Source organism: Mirounga angustirostris, unplaced genomic scaffold (genome assembly GCF_029215605.1).
Source record: "Mirounga angustirostris isolate CCGP_5_RB_7025 unplaced genomic scaffold, mMirAng1.0.hap1 SCAF_9, whole genome shotgun sequence".
Classification (NCBI taxonomy): domain Eukaryota; kingdom Metazoa; phylum Chordata; class Mammalia; order Carnivora; family Phocidae; genus Mirounga; species Mirounga angustirostris.
In genome coordinates, this window is record NW_026991717.1 from 54,068,302 (window position 1) to 54,088,329 (window position 20,028).

Sequence of the window (20,028 nt, forward strand, 5' to 3'; positions counted from 1 at the left end):
CTTGTTCCTAATGTGCCCTTATCCAAACTCTCCTGTACAAAACTGGGATTAATCTTCTTAAATCAAAGTTCTAACCTTATATCTTAGTTTGAAGATCTTTAATAGTTTTTCTCATTGTCTTAAATCCCACCACAAACTGGATCAAATTCATTAATTCTTCTTATTCACCCATACTATAGTCAGAACTATTTCACTTCATGTTTTCTTCTGATTTTGCTACCTTTGTGGATGCAGTTCTAGATTTCCCTCACTTCTGAATGTCTAAATTCTTCCCCTTTTTTCAAGATAGAAAGGCAACTCCTTAATGAATATCCTTTCCCATCTTCTCTGTTTGATAAACTCTTTACACTTCAAGACACAGTTCAAACATAGTTTCTTCCTTATACTATCCATATAACTGAGTTAATCACTCTTGATCTCTGTTTCCAAAGCAAACTGAACATACCACTATAAAAACAAAACAGTCCCTACCACATAGTACTGCAGTTATTTTATCATTAAACTCCTGAGCTCTTAGCTTCTCAAAAGCAAGTATAATCTTAATCTTTGCATTCCTAGTGCCTAACCTAATACCTTGCACAGAGACATCTATGATCAATCTCTATTGACTGAATGAGTGCAATTTTTCCTTATTAAACTGAAATGGTATTTTTATATACATTTCTTTTATGTCATATCATCACTTTCTACCATGTGTAATTGTTATCTATGTAGGTAGCTTATATTCTGTGATAGATGGTCATCATCGAAAGGCCAGAGACTCTGCCTTGTCATATCCAAAAGGCCTCATTGAGCCTAGTAAGAGGAATCATTACATACCTACATCATTGTCACAACTAGACTTGGCTTTTGATCAGGACATACTATGACACACCTGAAGAACACAATGCTAGAGACAGGCCAAGAAAAGCTACTAAGAGACCTGATTTGCCCCTGTCTTCAGAAACAGGTAGTGCAGGTTTCTATAAATAAGGTGAGTGTTGCTGCTTGGGAAAGCCATTCATTTGTTTTTTCATTAATTTGTAAACCACTTTGTGGAAAAGAAGGGAGTGTGTCCAGAACAGTAACTATATGCCAGAGATTTTCACATACTTAATCACTGTAATGACATTATGAGATGATCACTATTATTCTGAATTTATAAATAAGGAAAACAAGACTCAAAAGTGCTTTAGTGACTTAATTCAGTATCATGGAGCTGGTGAGTGACAGAACTAAGATTTGAAAGCAGGCACATGAGACACTCAAGGGTAAGCTCTTTTCCACCTCATCATGCAATATACTCAGGTTTCTGGAGAAACATCTGGAGAAACCCTTGAACCAAGGGGGATCATAACCTGTCAGCACCAAGGGTCAGGCTTGTATCAAACCTGGTATTGAGGAAATCCTGAGAAACACAAACTTGCCAGATTTTATTTTGAGAACCAGGGAAATACCTGCTTCCCAATAGGCCTAAGGTTAGGGGATGGGAATATTCCCAGAAAGGTTAGAGGCAAGATGGTGGTTATGGTTGTGGGAAAAGGAAATGGAGGCTATAGGATTTATAACTGGGAATCAGAAACTTTAGAACAGATGGGAAATCAGGCAAAACTCTCTCACATTGGAGGGGACACATTTGGACCTTAAGTATAGTGTGTGCATGGCCTTAGACATGTTTGGTTCAGTTCAGTTAACATTAAATGTGCTGCATACTGTAGCATGTGCTAGGAATACAAACAGACAAATGGTTCATGCCTTCCAGACACTAACAGTCTGGGCTGGGGCAGTCTGTTGATAGAAATATGAGACAGGGTGCCAGGAGAGAGTCTTTTCTAGAAGATTCCTGAAGACCCAGATTGATTCCCATCTCCAGAAGGTTATCTATGGGTTATAAAGAGCAGGAAGGCCAACATTTCTCTCAGTTTACCTAAAACTGGGCTTGATAATCAGTACTCTTGTCCACCTAACATCTATATACGAGCCACAGGATGTATGTCACTTCCTGCTTAGGCCTTACCCCAAGAAAAATAATTAAGAGAGTAAATTTAAATATGGCTGTAGGTGAATGAATTAGAGGTTTTATTGTCTTTATGTTTAATGTTATTTATTTATCTATCTATCTATCTATCTATCTATCTATCTATCTATCTATCTATTTATTTATTTATTTTTAAAGATTTTATTTATTTACCTGAGAGAGAGAGACAAAGATAGCGACAGAGAGCACAAAAGAGCACAAGCAGGGAGGAGAGGGGGAAGAAGGCTCCCTGCTGAGCAGGGAGCCCCACGTGGGGCTCGATCACAGGACCCCGGGATCATGACCTGAGCCAAAGGCAAGTGCTTAACCAACTGAGCCACTTTGGCGTCCCATATATTCAATGTTTTTTTTTTAAAGATTTTATTTATTTATTTGACAGAGAGAGACACAGCGAGAGAAGGAACACAAGCAGGGGCAGAGGGAGAGAGAGAAGCAGGCTTCCCAAGGAGCAGGGAGCCTGATGCGGGGCTCGATCCCAGGACCCTGGGATCATGACCTGAGCTGAAGGCAGACGCCTAACGACTGAGCCACCCAGGAGCCCCCCCATATATTCAACGTTAAGAACAAGGATTAAAACTTCTACTTCCGCTTCCAATATTCTCATCAACAGCTATGCATTCATGAAACCCAGCAGCGTACCTGGAATTTAGTGTGCATTCGATATATTGTTGAACAAATGAACAAAGCAATTATGGGCCACTGTGTGAAGTGCTACAGAAAATACAAAGAGATACTTGGAAGATGTAAACATTTATGAGAAGAAATTAAGATACATGAAATAATCAGTAAACAAGGTAAGACATCAGTGAGTTAGTAAAAAGGGAGATCAGCAAGGGTTAGAGTAGACAACATCTATCAAGAGATTGAAGAGAAAGAAACAGAGACAGAAGGAAAAGTGCTCATCAGGAGACCTGTATTCTAGTTCTGTCATAAACTAGCTATGTCACCTCATGCAGAACATTTCCCCCTTATTTTCCTTCCTTTTCTCACTTTCACAATGAGGAAACTTTTAGGCGATCTCTGCAGGCCTTCCCAATTCTTAATTTTTATGTTTCTACTTATAGATAGGGACTCCCCATCCCTTTTTAAAGGAAATGCATTTATATGGTTTAAAAAAAACAATTACCAATAGATACATTGAAAAGTTCTGCTCCCATCACTGTCCAATGTGCTAACCTTCATGGGTAATCAGTTTTATTATCATCTCAGGGATCCTTTGAGGTTTTCAAAATACAAATATAAACAAATACATATTTACATCTTCTCCCTTTTTTTTTTTTTAAAGATTTTAGATTTATTTATTTGACAGAGAAAGAGAGACACAGCGAGAGGGAACACAAGCAGGGGGAGTGGGGGAAGGAGAAGCAGACTCCCAGCCGAGTAGGAAGCCCCATGTGGGACTCGATCCCAGGACCCCAGGATCATGACCTGAGCTGAAGGCAGACGCTTAACCGACTGAGCCACCCAGGCGTCCTTTCTTCTCCCTTGTTTAAAAGGTAGTGCACTATATACACTTTCTGCACTTTCCTTTTTAAACTTAATGATATAGGGATGCCTGGGTGGCTCAGTCGGTTAAGCTTCTGCCTTCGGCTCAGGTCATGATCTCGGGGCCCTGGGATCGCGTCCCGCACTGGCTTCTCGCTCAGTGGGGAGCCTGATTCTCCCTCTGCCTGCCACTCCCCCTGCTTGTTCTCTCTCTCTCTCTCTTTTTTTAAATATTTTATTTATTTATTCATAAGAGACAGAGAGAGAGAGAGAGAGAGAGGCAGAGGGAGAAGCAGGCTCCCCGCTGAGCAGGGAGCCCGATGAGGGACTCCATCCCAGGAGTCTGGGATCATGACCTGAGCCAAAGGCAGATGCTTAACCATCTGAGCCACCCAGGCGCCCTGCTTGTTCTCTCTTTAAAAAAATTAGCTTAATGACATATATATTTAAAGATTTTATTTATTTGACAGAGAGAGCAAGAGAGCACAAGCAGGGGGAGGCGTAGAGGGAGAAGCAGGCTCCCCGCTGAGCAGGGAGCCCGATGTGGGGCTCAATCCTAGGGTCCTGGGATCATGACCTGAGCCAAGGCAGACACCCAACCGACTGAGCCACCCAGGCACCCTAAACTCAATGATATATTAAGTTTATATTGAGTTGGAGATGTTTCCCTGTCAGTGCTTATAGATGTTTTCCCCCCATAGATGGACTATACACTAAATATATTTCCCCAAAATTCATGTTGAAACCTAATCCCCAAAGTGTAGGTATTTGGAGGGTCCTCTGGAAGGTGTTTAGGTTATGAGGGCAGATTAGTGCCCTTATTGAGGCTTTATCATCTACTATCTAGCAGATGCCAGTCTCTTTACCACTATTTTTTGCCAGGGCTTTCTGGTCATTTTTTAAAAAATATTTTATTCATTTATTTGAGAGAGAGAATGAGTGCACCCACAAGCAGGGGAAGGGGCAGAGGGAGAGGGCAAGGGATAAGCAGACTCCCCGATGAGTGCAGAGCCTAATGTGGGCTCGATCCCAGGACCCTGAGATCATGACCCAAACCGAAGTCAGCCACTTAACCAACTGAGCCACCCAGGCACCACTTTCTAGCCATTTTTACATTATGTTTTTCCCGTATGACCTTGAGAATCAGCTTGGCTACCTCCCCTCCTCCCATTTCCTTTGCTTCCCAAAAAGCCTTGTTAGTATTTTGACAGGTTAAATATAGAAACAATATTTTTATGATGCTGGATTTCTTAGCCAAGAACAAAGTATGGTTTCTACTTGTTCTTAATCTTCTGCCCTTGACGACTGTGTTAAAATTTGAAGGCTTGGGCACCTGGGTGACTCAGTTGGTTAAGCGACTGCCTTCGGCTCAGGTCATGATCCTGGAGTCCCAGGATCGAGTCCCGCATCGGGCTCCCTGCTCGGCAGGGAGTCTGCTTCTCCCTCTGACCCTCCCCACTCTCAGCTCTCTCTATCTCATTCTCTCTCAAATGAATAAATAAAATCTTTAAAAAATAAAAATAAAAAAAATTAAAAAATAAATTTGAAGGCTTTTTTGGAGGCAGAATAATCTGAGGCAGGTATGATCATTGGTAGTTTTGGGGGTAGTAACTTGGTAAGAGGAGGGAAAAGAAGCTAACGGTGTCTGCTATGGGCCAGGAATTAAGCTAGGTGTTTTTCACATTCTATCATACTTAATGGCCAACCTGCCCAAACCTAGTACTGTATGGGGCCAGATCAAGGATTAGCCTAGATGTCCTCCTAGATACTCTGTAGGGTAATGCTCAGAGGAGTATCAAGATGAAAGCAATATTTGAGGATGATCATAGTGGTAGTGAGACAGAATAGTCTGGGAGTGGGTAGGAAAGGTTAAATTCAGAGTGCAACAAAATTCAGTAATCTAAAAGAAAAGTGATAAAATCTTATTAGGATTAAGTCCTTATCTGTGGAGATAAATGTATAAATACAAAGGCGATTTCTTTCCAGGGAGGACAAGCAATTTGGACTGAAGAATTAATAAAGTTTGGCTTTGTAGATGCCCATGCCGCCCAGACAGTCAACTCCACCGTGCTCTTCGACATCACCGTCTATGGCAAGTCCTTGGGCTATGTCTCCATTGAGCTGTTTGCACAAAGTTTCAAAGACAGTGGAAAACTTTCATGCTCTGAGCACTGAAGAGAAAGGATTTGTTTATTTGTTTATTATTCTGGGGCTCATGTGACTTCATACACCAAAATGGCACTGGTGACAAGTTCACCTGAAGGGAGAAATTTGATGATGAATTTCATCCTGAAGCAGCATATGGGTCTGGGCATCTTGTCCGTGGCAAATGCTGGACCCAACACAACTGGTTTCCAGATTCTCAGGTACGCTGCCAAGACTGAGTGGTTGGGATAGCAAATGTGATCTTTGGCAAAGTGGAGGAGGGAATAAATATCGTGGAAGCTGTGGAGTGCTTGGGTCCAGGAATGGCAGGACCACCAAAAAGCTCACTATAGCCGACTTTGGACAACTCCAATGAATTTGACTTGTGTTTTACCTTGACCTCCAGCCCATTCCTTCTGAGCTCAGGAGAACATCTCCCTACCCTCATCTGCTCATTACATTCTATAATATTTGTGCTCTGACTTCATTTCTTTGGGTCCCATATTTTTCTTATTCCCCTCCCAGTCTAGCTGAATTGTAGCATTAAGTTTATGTATGAAAGAAAAACTAAATAAAGAATGTTTTGAGCCTGGACTTTTGGAGAAGGGTGGTACCTTGTTAAAGATAAAGAAGTTGGGGAGGGAGAAAGCAAAACGAGTTTCATCTGAAGAGCTTAAAGGGAAGTGGGATACTCAAGTTCCTTCTTCTAGGTCCTGTATGCAAGTGAAGTGCGTGCAGTTGGCAGAGGACAAATCAATTTTTAGTACAAAAATCTAGATTTAAACCAAAACTTTGGGCTTCACCATTTTGCTAAATAACATATTACTCCACCTATTGTTGCCTGCTGCTGGGAGTGTGGAGGGGGTTGGGTTAGCCAAGGAGAAAAAAGCAGCTCTCAGCTTTCCATCCTACTGGAAGCCTTCTCAGAGGGTTGGACAGTAGCATTTTAAAATTTATGCCCTTAAGTACTCCATAGATATTCTCTTGCCCAAACCTGAAACTCAGTTTCTCACTTTCTAGTTTTTCTATCTCTTTGGGATCAAGTATTAAATCTTTTTTTATAATCAAACATGATATAGCTTCTCCAGGGATTCAGTGTTTTTGCCTCATCAAAGAACATCTCTGGATAAAAGTGTGGAGTTTGTGCTGTTATCAACTCAGTCATTTTATCTTTCCCTGGCCTAGAGATGCAGCAATCCAGGTCCAGGGCAAGTATACCATGGAGCTGCAAGTCTATCCCATATGACCCACCCTGTGGGCTAGTCAACAAGGAATTTTTTAAAGCATAGTTGAGTCTAGATTTACCTAAGTATGGTGCTTTTTATTTGAGGGAATAGATGGGTGAGGGGAATATAAATACCCAAATCCCACAGAAGGCCTCAATGAATAGACCCTTTTCTTGGATTCGAGTCTTGCTTTAGCCATCAGTGCTTATAAAACCTGGTCTCTTTCCTCCACACACTTCAGGATGGGACTTTTGTTAAGCTCTGCCATACTATACGTAAGTATTTTTTTTAAAAAAGATTTATTTACCCATTTGAGAGAGAGGGAGAGAGAGAGAGAATCCAAGAGGGAGGAGGAGCAGAGGGAGAGAGAAAATCCTCAGGCAGACTCCCCACTTGAGCAGGGTGCCTGACATGGGGCTTGACGCAGGGCTCAATCCCAGGACCGAGATCATGACCTGACTGAAATCAAGAGTTGGCTGCTCAACCAACTGAGCCACCCAGGCGCCCCGTGCCTAAGTATTTTATTTTTAAAGATTTTATTTATTTGACAGAGAGAGACACAGCAAGAGAGGGAAAACAATCAGGGGGAGTGGGAAAGGGAGAAGCAGGCTTCCTGCTGAGCAGGGAGCCCGATGTGGGGCTCAATCCCAGGACCCTGGGATCATGACCTGAGCCGAAGGCAGACGCTTAATGACTGAGCCACCCAGGCGCCCCTCTACTTAAGTATTTTAAAAGCTCCAGTGTTATAACCAGCTTGGGAGTAAGGGGTTGTCCCAAGCACCCTTAGATTGAAAACTTGGCATGTCCTTAGGAAGAGAAAGGAGAGAGGACTGGATGGGCTGCTCAATATTAGCTGGGCGATGTTTCTACCTTGCACTTACTTCATTTCCTGAGCTGCTTAGGCATGGCTTCTAATTGAGGGGATGTAGTTGAGAGTGGGATGTAGGAGGGAAGACAGGGTTAAGTGTGTCAGGACTGACCCTCACCCCTAACCCCTCAGCTTTTTTGAGATATAACTGACATATAATATTGTATAAGATCTACAACATGATGATTTACTATACATCTATATTTCAAAATGATTACTACAATAAGGATAGTTAACAAACACATCCATCACCCTAAATTTTTTTTTTTTTTTTTTTGTGGTGAGAACTTTTAAGATCTACTCTTCTAGGAAGTTTCAACTATATGAGATTATTAATTATAGTCACCATACTGTACATTAGACCACCAGAATTATTCATTCTTATAACTAGAAGTTTGTGTCCTTTGACAATCTTCACCCATTCCCCTGCCTCTTCTCCACTCCAACCCTGGCAACCACCAATCCCTTTCTATGAGGTTGGTTTTTTTTAGATTTATGTGAGATCATATAGTACTTGCCTTTTTTGTCTGACTTGTTTTATTTAGCGTAATGTCCTCAAGGTTAGCGTAAAGCTCTCAAGGTTGAGCTCTTAATTTATGTTCTGAAAGTGAGACGAGACTATCAGTGAGGTATCTTGAACAGTGACCAACACAAATATATGTAATAATGGTCAAATGAATTTTTTTTTAAGATTTTATTTATTTATTTTGACAGAGAGAGAGAGAGAGACAGCGAGACAGTGAACACAAGCAGGGGGAGTGGGAGAGGGAGACGCAGGCTCCCCGCTGAGCAGGGAGCCTGATGTGGGGGCTCGATCCTAGCACCCTGGGACTGACCTGAGCCGAAGGCAGACGCTTAATGACTGAGCCACCCAAGTGCCCCTGGTCAAATGAATTCTTGGAGAACCAATGCTTGGTGAGTTAGGTCTAGAATTTTATCAGCTTAGTGTTCCATGGTTTCCTTAAGGTGTAGGACACCTTTAACTCCTGAGTTGGGACTCTAGTCCCCTTAACAGGAAAGGAGAGGACAAAGACCCCAGAAATCTTTCACATTTTCACATATGAGTTTGTCTACCTGCCATGTCACGCTTTCACTCTTAAAACAGCATGGAAAAAAGGGTAGTCAGTTATGTCTGAGAAGCAGCATGGCAGAGAGGAAATAAAACGTGAATTTTGGGAGGTAGACCAATTGGGGGAAAAAAATCTGAATTCTTTTATTTTGCATCACTAAAGTCTGTATTTTCTCATTTGTAAAACGGGGATAGCACCTATCTTTAAATTTTTTTTATTTAAATTCAATTTAATTAACATGTACTGTATTATTAGTTTCAGAGGTAGAATTCAGTGATTCATCAGTTGCCTATAACACGCAGTATTACTTCAAGTGCCCTCCTTAATGCCCATCACCCAGTTACCCCATGCCCCCACCCTCCCCTCCAGCAACCCTGTTTTTCCCCTATATTTAAGAGTCTGTTATGGTTTGCCTCCCTCTGTTTTCCTCTTTATTTTTCCTTCCCTTCTCCTATGTTCCTCTATTTTGTTTCTTAAACTCCACATATGAGTGAAATCATATGGTATTTGTCTTTCTCCGACTTATTTTGCCTAGCATAGTACCCTCTAGTTCCATCCATGTTGTTGTAAATAGCAAGATTTCATTCTTTTTGATGGCTGAGTAATATTCCATCGTGTGTGTGTGTGTGTGTGTGTGTGTATACACACACTATATCTTCTTTATCCATTCATCTGTCAATGGACATCTGGGCTCTTTTCATATTTTGGCAATTATGGACATGGGATAGCACCTATCTTTGCAGAGATTAAGTGAGAAAACTTACTTGAATGCATTTAATAGTTACTAAATAAATGCATGGTAAGTGAAGTCCAATGTGTACTAATGCCTAGCATTTTAATTTATATACTTGGTAAGTTGAAGATTCTTTAATGTTAATTTTAGCAGATATCATCAGAATCACCCAGGATAATGGAAGGTAAGAAAATGAAAGCATAATTGCAGTCATTAGTTATACAAAATAAAAACTATTTTAACAATCTTTTTAGTATAAAACATATACAAAACTAGAATATAAAGATCCTCCATGTATCCATCATCCAGCTTAATTATCATCCTTTGACTACTTGTTTCCTTGATACCGCCAACAATTTATACCCTGTTGCAACTCCAGATTATTTTGAAATCCCAGATAAAATAGCATTTCCTCTTAAATTTCAATGTCTCTCTGCAAGATTGTTTTAAAGACTTAATCACAACACTAATCATAACAAAACATCCTAACTCAACAAAAGTAATCTGATTCTTTGGTACCATCAAATATCCAATCATCGCTGTGCAACACGTAATGCCCATTAAGTGAATGAATTTACATCTGCATTCATATACCTCTTATTTCAACTCAAGAGACAAAAAGATTCCAAATTCCAAGCCACTCCTGAGATGCAAATTAAAATTTAGGGATGTTAAATTGAAGGATTTCCCAATAGTTACTTGCCATGCCTAAAGGTGTCAGTTGCACAGGAACTACACAAACAATATGTTGGTTGTCAATAATTTGAAGAAAGAACACTATTAATAGTTATGACAATTTTTTTAATGAACCTTTATAAATCTGCGGAAAACTAGAGATACGTTCTTTCCCAGGTTGGGCTACCATAACAAACTACCATAGACTGGGTGGTTTAAACAGGAGAAATTTGTTCCTCATAGTTCTAGAGGCTGGCAAATCCAAGATCAAGGTGCTGGCTAATTTGGTGAGAGTTCTCTTCCTGGCCTCCTCACTGTGTCCTCCCATGGCCTTTCCTTTGTGCCCAAGCTGAGATCTCTTTCTTCCTCTTCTTCTAAGGCTACTAATTCCATCATGACAACTCCACTCTCAGGGCCTAATTTAACCCTAATTACCTCTCAAAGGCACAATCTCCAAATACGTTCACATTAGGGGTTAGGAGACATGGATTTTGGGGGGACACAAACATTCAGTCCATAACAAATGTACACATTTATAAAATGATTACTAAGTTTGAAAAGTCAGTAAGCTAGCATGCTACATCTCTTTTCCTCTCCCTAAGTTACTTTGGCTCTAAGAATCTGAGCTCATCATTCCTGGAAATCTTTCTTCACACCCTAACCTGACCCTCAGGGCAGGTGGAACCCATAGCCTAACATCCTTACTTTCTCCATGTGCCACCTCAGCACCAAAGCAAAAGTAAGTAAAATCATTTTTAGCTCCTATCAGGGTAAGTTTTTCATGCAATGAACATTTTTTACTCTCTTCCTAGGTTCTCTGTAATTCAAAGGCTGAAGCATCTTTTTAAATCCTGCTAAGCTTGCAAATTTGCCAAAAAAAAAAAAAAAGTGTGGATGGAGCTGTTTGTAGTCATACTTGGCCCTTCTCCAGGTTTGCTAGCTGCGCTGACTGCATAAGCAACCATGTTTTTACTAGTTATGTGTGTCACTGCAGGAGCGGCAGCAAAGGCTTTCGGTATCCTGAAGAAATCCTGTAAACCAAACCCCATTTCCCCCAGTTGAACCAAATGATTTTGTTGTTGGTCCTGAAAATATCAGCAGGACTTGAAATAATCTGCCCTTCAAAAGTTGGCAGGGAAAAATCCAAAAATTTGCTAACACTAATCTATTGACAATGCTGTGGAGAAACATCTGGTACACAGAGGGCAATAGGGCAGAACCGATCAAAATTAAAAATACATACATGCCCTTTTGCAGAACAATTCCACTCTGAGAATGGAGATGAGACATACTTGAATATACAAGAAAAGATGGTGTGTGTACAAAGATATTCATCTAAGCACTAATTAGAATATAATAATTTAGAAATTCAATGTCTCTCAATTGGATGATGACTGGTTAAATAGTCTGCAGGGGTAAGAAAAAAATGATGTATCTTATGCATTGATATGAAAAAGTCCAAGATGTCTTAAGTGTAAAGTGCAGAAAAATATATGTGGCATCCTCCCTTTTATATAAAAATGGGGAAAAATAAGAATATTCTTTCTTACATGTATAGGCATGAAAAAAATTCTGGAAGAATACACAAGAAAGTAAGAGTGGAGGTTACCCTGGGGGTAGGAAAAGTATGAATGGAAGACAGTGATGATGTTTAAAAAGTTTTCTGTACTAGTGGATGGATTATCTATTCAAATAATTTTTAAAAATCTGGCTGGAAACCATAACCAACCAACAATTATTAAATGTCCACTGTCTTACAATATGGTAAGACATAAAAGTTGCCCAAATGCAAAATATATGTAAAATACAAGGTTGAGTGAAGTGGTTGTACCTAACCAATTCCTGGAAATAAAGTTTTTGGTGCTTCTGGGGAATTCTGAAATCAGTGACTTTCCCATAGGACTTTACTTGCTTACTGGAGGTCTTCTCCACCACTCAGAAAAAGGGGGTAGAGAAAGACAGAAGACATCATGCTTTTGCACTCAATTTAAAATTCTTCAGCAGTCTGCCAAAAAAGCACATTATTCATCTGTAAATCTAAAAACATGCAGGAAGAAGCCAGTAAATGTACTGATAAGAACATTTTTTCTCTTTTCTTAATGTTAAAATATTATCTTAAGAGTAAATAAAGTTTTAGTAAACCTAGTAGGGGAAAGTCTTCCTTGTCGATTACAGTAGATAACTCAATTTTGAGGAGATACTCCCTCTTTCCAAAAGACATGTGTTCACCACCAGCCTTAATTATCTTTCATTCCAAGTTTTAATGACCTTAACTGACAAAGCCATCTTGATCTTTACCCTTAGAATTTCAGGTGACTAAAAAATGTACAATAAACAGTGAACACCATTATATAACATTCCAGTGTTTCCCAACGTGAATTACCTGTACCACTGGTGATACTCCTGGGTCTAGGCAGTACATGAAGAAAGCAGCAAACAATGTCATCATATAGTGAGTTACTCCTGTTTCTTTTTCAAGCCTTCAGAATCAAAGCACTTGGCTGGCAAGAGTGTTTAGCTAGGCCTTAAAAATTGACTTTGTTTTCATTATACTAATTTTTAGATCTTTTTTCTCATTGCCAGAGGTGTAGGGCACAAACGTTTGCCTGGATTACCCATGTTCACAGAAGCACAACAAACAGGAGTGCAGGTGTTGCTACATGTGTTTCAGGAACCCCTTGGTCACAAATCACAAAAACCAAAGGTCTTTTCTCAGGGCTTATCCTTCCTTGACTCAAATTCTCCCCATAGACTTCATAAAACACTTGGCTCTCCAGGAATGGTGTACTGTACCAGATAAATCGGAGTCAGGCTGGTTTTATTTTATTTTTTAATGCAGGCTCCACAAGCCGCATGGAGTCCCATGCAGGGTTTGAGCTCACAATCCTGAGATCAAGGCCTGAGCTGAAATCAAGAGTTGGATACTTAACCAACTGAGCCACCCAGGCGCTCCTCAAGCTGGTTCTTTATCTTGCTGCTGCTTTATCTTGCTTTGAGTCTATAATCCGTCTACCAAATGAGGACAAACTGGCTACCTTGGAATCGGAGGTGAATAAATGATATCACATGTAGAACAGCTGGCATGCAGTTTAAATGCTGATTTCCTCTCCTCTTTACTTCTCTCCTTCTCTATTTTCTGTATTCTCTCCCAGTGAGCTCATTCACTCCCATAGCTTCTATTATTACCCTGATGTGGATAACTTCTAATTTTCTACCAGCAATTCTGAATTTGTTTTCAGAGAACCAAGCATTAAGTTCTGTATCGGTTTAATAATGCCACCCTGATGTTCTGGCATGATGTTAAACTCAATACACATAAAACAGAGCATCTTTCTCCCAATCTACTCCTTCTCTTGGTTTTCTCATTTTGTTCATGTTATTGCTATTACCTCCTTTGCTCAGGCTTAAAATCTGAATCATTCTAACTCTTCCCCCTTTCCCATTACATTGAATCAGGCATCGACAAAAATCTTATAAGGCATTTTAATAGCTTACGGGGTTATAAAAAAGTCTGTTTCATGAAACTTCCCTCCCTTGCCAGGTGAGAAAAAGGAAATTAAGGCAAGTTAGGAGATATGCTCAGGTTACATGCCTAGAGTGGTTAGAGCCTAGACTAAAAGCCAGTTAAGACTTGAACTTGGGGCTCCTCATTCCCAACTGCCAGGGTCTTTCACCTTCCCCTACTGCCTCAAGTTCTGCATTTTTGCATCTGTCTCTCCTCTTATCGTGGCCATTCCCAGAATTCAGGCCCACCTTATGTTTCACGTTTATAATGTACAGATAGAAAGATCGGCTCGGTCAGTGAGGTAATAATTGGTAATATGTATCCAGCATTGCCCATGAAAATTTTTCCCTACTTGTTAATTCCAATACATTTTTTTTAAATGTTTTATTTATTTATTCATGAAAGTCAGAGAGAGAGAGAGACACAGAGGCAGAGGGAGAAGCAGGCTCCCCGCCCAGCAGGGAGCCCGACGCGGGACTCGATCCCAGGACCCCGGGACCATGACCTGAGCCGAAGGCAGACGCTTAACCATCTGAGCCACCCAGGCACCCTAATTCCAATACATTTTTAAAAACCATTATATAATACACATACTGAAAAGTCACCTACCCCCGAAACTACAGCTCAATGAATCACCAAGTGAATACCCATGTAACCAGCACTTATATCAAGAAACCAAACATTGCCAGCACCCCAGAGGTCCCTTTGTGCCCTCCTCCCAAACATCACTCCCCAACCCAAACTATTTCTTTTATTTACAGTTTTTACTACCTAAACATATACCCCTAAATCTAGTTTGGTTTTGCCTGTTTTTTGAACTTTGAACTTTCCAAAGTGGCTATACTAATATACATTCCCACTAGCAATATAGTTTCAGTTGTTCCAATTCTTGGCCACATTTGGCATTTACTGTAATGTCCATTTTAGCCACTATTGTGGATGTGCAGCCATATCTCATTGTGGTTTTAACTTGCATTTCCCTAATGATTATAAAAGTTGGGCGACTTTACATGCTTATTGTCCATTTAGATACCCTTTTTGGTAAAGTGTTCAAGTCTTCTACTCATTTTTCTATTGGGTTGTCTTTTTATTTTGTATTGATCTGTGGGAGATTATAAATTCTAGATAGGAGCAAAACAGACATATTTCTACTGTAGAACACATTTGCCTGGGTCATTAGAATACCACCATCTCCCTTTACTCTGGCCCCAAATTCCCTAATGAATCCTCTGGGAGGTAATGTAGTCAACTTCATGTATTCTCTCTAAAACAAAGTAGAACCATTGTGCCAGGGAATTTGCTAGCTACTGGGAATATAATGGCAAAAAAAAAAAAAAAGGTGATAAAAACAATACTTTTGAATGAGACCTGTATTGGAATCCTATCTAATGTTTATCAGCTTCACGACGTTAGGCAAGTTATTTAGCTTATTCTGGCCTCTGTTTACTTGCTGGAAAAAATGGGGCTAATAATACCTATTTTTTAGCATTGCTGTGAGGGTTTACTGAGACAATATATATAATAGATTTTGCACAGTGTCTGGCAAACAGGAACATTTAATAAGTGATAGCTATTATAAATTTGGTTATATCCTTGCAGTCTTCCATTTCTCGCTGGAGGGAGAGACTGAGTAGATGTCCATTCCTTTCTTAGCTGCTATAGTTCTCACTATAAAGTAAAAAAAAAAAAAAAAAAAAGCATTTGTTTTAGGTAATCTTCTGAGAACTTGGTCCTTGTGACTCCCTTCACCTCAGTGCCTCTAGAGCAGTGCTTCAAAAATTACCTGTGGCGCAGTGTAGAAGATCAGGTAACTGTTGGACGACAAACTGAGGGACCATGAAAAGAAAAAAAATATGGGTAATGTAGTTTGTGAATTTATATTTAAACCTGGACAAGCAGGAGGTGCTGGGGCTGATAGTGATGGCCTGGAGTGTGCTCAGGAGCACGTGGTGCAGATGGAGGGTCTCCTCATCATCCTGTTCATACAGAAAAATGTCTAACATTTGAAGTCACTCTGAAAATCCAATAAATCAAACAGGTCTGGAGACAACAAACATAGTACAGTGAGGGGCATAACTATGTGGACAAGGGCCAAATGACATGTGATCACGTCAGTGAGCTTAAACCTGTGATTCAGAAGTGTGCAGATGTGAAAAGTAAATAAAGGAGTTGCCTGAGATTTCACTGACAGCTTGAAAAAAGGCACTACTTAATAGTAACATAAGAGAAAAAAAGATGACCTTAATGGCTTAGAGGATATATAGTTTGTATATCTGGGGGAAAAAAAACAAACCCAAAACCTCTCACCATATAAAAAAAAAAAATTATCTCTGGTGAAAGATCACAGACACTTCTATAAAATATGAATTACTAGTAAAGGAAAATAAAAAGAAGACATATACAACAATACAGATCCATAAACATGAAATTGGTCTTAAGTAATTGCAAGCTTCTAAATTCTTACTCAATTTCTACAAATGCCTTCTCTAGGACCAGTAACAAAGGGTTTGCAGACTGGCACTGGCCTGTGGACCATACTTTGGTGGCACCGCTCTGAAGCACTGAAAAAAAAAAAAAATCACACTTCTGAATCTGAAGGGTTGAGGGTAGAGCCTGGAACGTGGGGACTGAACTGAAGGGTTGCACTTGGTCCTGAGCCACCAGCTGGCCACCTACTGGTCTTTTTCTAGCCTTAAGCACAACCTTGAGTCACTCCCTAGCTCAAAAATCATTTATTGTTCCCTTGTATCTAGGATAAAATCCCAACCCTTTAACATGGTACCCAGGGCCTTCCAGGCTGGTTCCACACTTTAGTCTGATTTTCCACTAGACCGCACTGCCCAATATAGTAGCAGCGAGCCACATGTGGCTATTGAGCATTTAAAATGTGAGTAGTTCAGGAATTAAAATTTTAATCTTTAAAATTAAATAACAAATCCGATACATAATTCAATTACTGCAAAACTTTTAAGTATGTTTGGAATGACCTGGGTATGTTAATCTAGTTTTTCAACTGTAAATTTTATGGAATCAAGTACTGAGATATGCTCAAAGTATAAAATACACACCAGATTTTGAACACATACTTGGTAATGAGAAAAAGACTGTAAACATTTAAAAACATTTACTATTGATCACATATGAAATGATACTATTTTGGCTATGTTGGGTTAAATAAACATTAGAATTAACTTTTTACTTTTTTAATGTGGTTACTATAAACTTACCTATGTGGCTGGTGTTGTATTTATATTGGACAGTGCTAGCCTCGACAATCATGCCCAAACCTAGGAATCACTCTTGATTCCTCCCTTTCCTTCACTCATGTTGACTCATTAGCAATACAGGTCAGGTCTAATCACCAAATATATCTTCAGTTCATCCACTTTTTCTCTGCTGCTACTATTCATGTTACTCCCTTCCCTCAATGTCTTCTATAGCACTTAAACTTACCAAAGCAGCACACTTTTACCATTCCTTTCTTTCGTCTCTAAACAAACTCTCACCTTAGGATTCTGCTCTGTTATTCCCTTTGGTCTCAAATACTGCTCTTAACTTACTCCCATTCAGGTCTTAGTTCAGAGAATACCTTCTCCGTGAGGCCATCTCTGATCAACCTCCAAAATTTTGCTGTTCTCTCCCCCAAAGAAATGCTTTATTCCAATACCCTTTTATTTTCTTAATGGAGCATATTATCTTTCCTTTTTTTTTTTTTTTTAAAGATTTTATTTATTTGAGAGAGAGCATGAGCAGGGCAGGGGGGTGGGTAGCGGGGAAAGGGAGAGGGCGAAGCAGACTCCCCTCTGAGCAGGGAGTCCGACCAGTCCACTTGTCTCGGAGCTCGATCCCAGGACCCCGGGGATCATGAACCTGAGCTGAAGGCAGACGCTTAACTGACTGAGCTACCCGGGTGCCCCTTATCTTTCCTTTCATAAAACTTTTTTATGGTTTGTTCCCTCCACTAGCAACAGGAACAGGGACCTTATTGGTTTTGTTGCTGCTTAATCTATTCCAGTATTTACAACAGTGCCAGTTACAGACAGGTGCTCGTGAAACAACTTAATACCTAATTGTCTGCCAGACATATCTGCTTGGTTGGTTCACAAGTACTTCAAACTTAACAAGGTGAAAGATGTCAAAGATGACTTCCTCTCAGTCATTCCCTTACCGGCTCAGCCAGATGACCAAACTCTCAATAACTACTTTGGTCATATTCTTCACACTATTTGCCACTATCTCAGTCCAAGGCATTACTCTCTCACAGATTACTGTTTTTTCCAAACTGTTTTCCATGCCTCTGAGTTTTGCATAACAGTCTGTCTAAAATGCAAATCCAATCCTGTAACACTTCTACTTAAGGCCCTTCAACAGTTTCCTCTTAGCTCTCAAAAGCTAATTTCTGCACATGGCATTCAAGGTTTTCATGATTAAACCTCTTCAGGAACATCTCTAGGCACTCCTGAAACAGCATTATCTTCTTTACTCAATAATCTCTCCAAAGTTTGCCTCCTAACCTTTGCACGTATTGCTGCTTCTCTCTAGAAGGCTCTTCCCCGATTCCCTTCTTAAAGCTAACTGCTTCTCCAGTCCCATTTCATTCCTCCAACCCAGGTGAGTAAGGGATTTCTCCTGTATGAGATTTCGCAGTATTCAGCAGTTTACCCTCATTATACTACTGATGATACCTATTTGTCTGCAATCTACAGTGTAAGATCAATGAGGGCAAGGATTCCATAGCAACCATTAGCTCAATGTTCACTCAAATAAATTCAGTGTGAAAAAAAAAGCATGTGATATAAAAAATTTGACAAATTTTTATCAACCGAAGCACTGAAAATATATTAAAAGAAAATAATATGGCTCCTATAATATTTACTTTGCTTCCGTTTTAGGCAAAATGCTTTAATAAGTCTTTACCACCTCAATATCACAAAAGGATAAATGGAAAGAGAAAAATTACTTATCTGAGGCCTCACAAAATCAATGGGTAATACGGATTTCACTTAAGCTTGTAAACACTCCTGGATTAAACTCTTGGCGCTGTCTCAGATATTCCCAACTCCTAACTATAGGAAGCCAGAAGCTGCAGGTTAGCAGCTTTCCCACGTGGGGAAGTTATTCCCAGGCTCACCTGTTAAAAACATACCAGTGTGTTGGGTTTCTTAGCAAATCATCACAAGTAAATTAACTTCCAAAGGTTATCTCCAAATAAACTTTTGCGCCTTAACACAACACAACAGAAATCTTGACATTGCAGCCACGAAGAAACAGACCTCCACCTCTGGGGTGACAGAAATCCAAGGCAAATCAGTGAGCAGTTACTAGGGTCTATTAAGTATGAGACACCTGTGACACCACCGGCATGTTGAAAAAAAAGGCTACAGGAGTAACTACATCTTCGTCATGAACCTGACCGCTCAGTTTCCGCGAAGAGAAGGACTATCCTTCGTTCCTCCCCTTGTACCTCAACCGCCACTCCCGTCCCAGTCGGCCTAGTTGAATCTAGGGTCACTTTAAGTTAAATCCTAGCTTCCCGGCTGCCCTTCCGTCTCCCAGGAATCTGCTACGCGGCCCAGCTTAACCTCGGAGTTCGGATTCCCCCTCTCTCAGCGGTCATGTCGCAGAGACACGAACGGAGGAACACGCACTTTAGTTTCCCAACTGCCAGCCCCCGCAGAAATAGGCGGGAAGGCTCGGCCACCAGCCGGGCTGCTCCGCCGCGCACATGGCCGGCCGCAGCTCCCACCCCCGTGCCGCGCAGGCGCCGGGCGAGCCGGGACTTGCGGTCGCCGAGAGCGGATCATTCCGCCGCTTTCTTTGTGTGGCTCAGGCTCTGCAAATGGCATATTTCCTTTCCATCGGTTAAAAACAAAAATCAGACTCTGTCGCCCCTTTCCTCTCGCCCGAATGGGGTCGGGGAGGGAGTGGGAGGGCGAGCTGCTGCCGAGGGCAGGGGCGGAAAGGCTCAGGCGCGGGCTTGACAGGGGCCGGGTCCGGGAGGGATGCTGGGAGCTTTGACTCACTCGCACACCATGTGTCCCTCCGCGCGCAGCACGGGGGACTTTTCGGTGGGGATTTTGGGCGCCGACCAGACGCGGCATTTTCGGAAAATAGCGCCCTGTGCAGCTGAAGCGCTTTGTGTGTAGCGGGGCCGCGTCAGCCCGGCCGGGTACGAGGCGCCTCGGGTCCCCGCACCACCTCCTGCTGCTCCCCCGTCGCCGCTCCCGAAGCTTTTCCAGGTCAGTGCGGGTCTGTGTAGGGCCCTGTTACCACCGGATGTGGAAGTTGATCTCTTCGCTGGTAA

The 20,028-nt window shown here is 41.0% G+C and overlaps 1 protein-coding gene across 3 annotated transcripts in view; it reads left to right on the plus strand.

The window, feature by feature from the left end:
• The first annotated feature begins 19,592 nt into the window (after positions 1 to 19,592).
• GABPB1 (GA binding protein transcription factor subunit beta 1) overlaps positions 19,593 to 20,028 on the plus strand; it is a 63,550-nt gene continuing 63,114 nt past the window's right edge. For 2 of the 3 annotated variants that reach the window (XM_045900095.1, XM_045900097.1), the window contains exon 1: positions 19,593 to 19,963. The gene's annotated coding sequence lies outside the window, so the exon portion shown is untranslated. Of the gene's footprint in view, positions 19,964 to 20,001; positions 20,025 to 20,028 lie in introns of those variants that run through there. The other variant, XM_064570491.1, reaches the window with a different exon arrangement.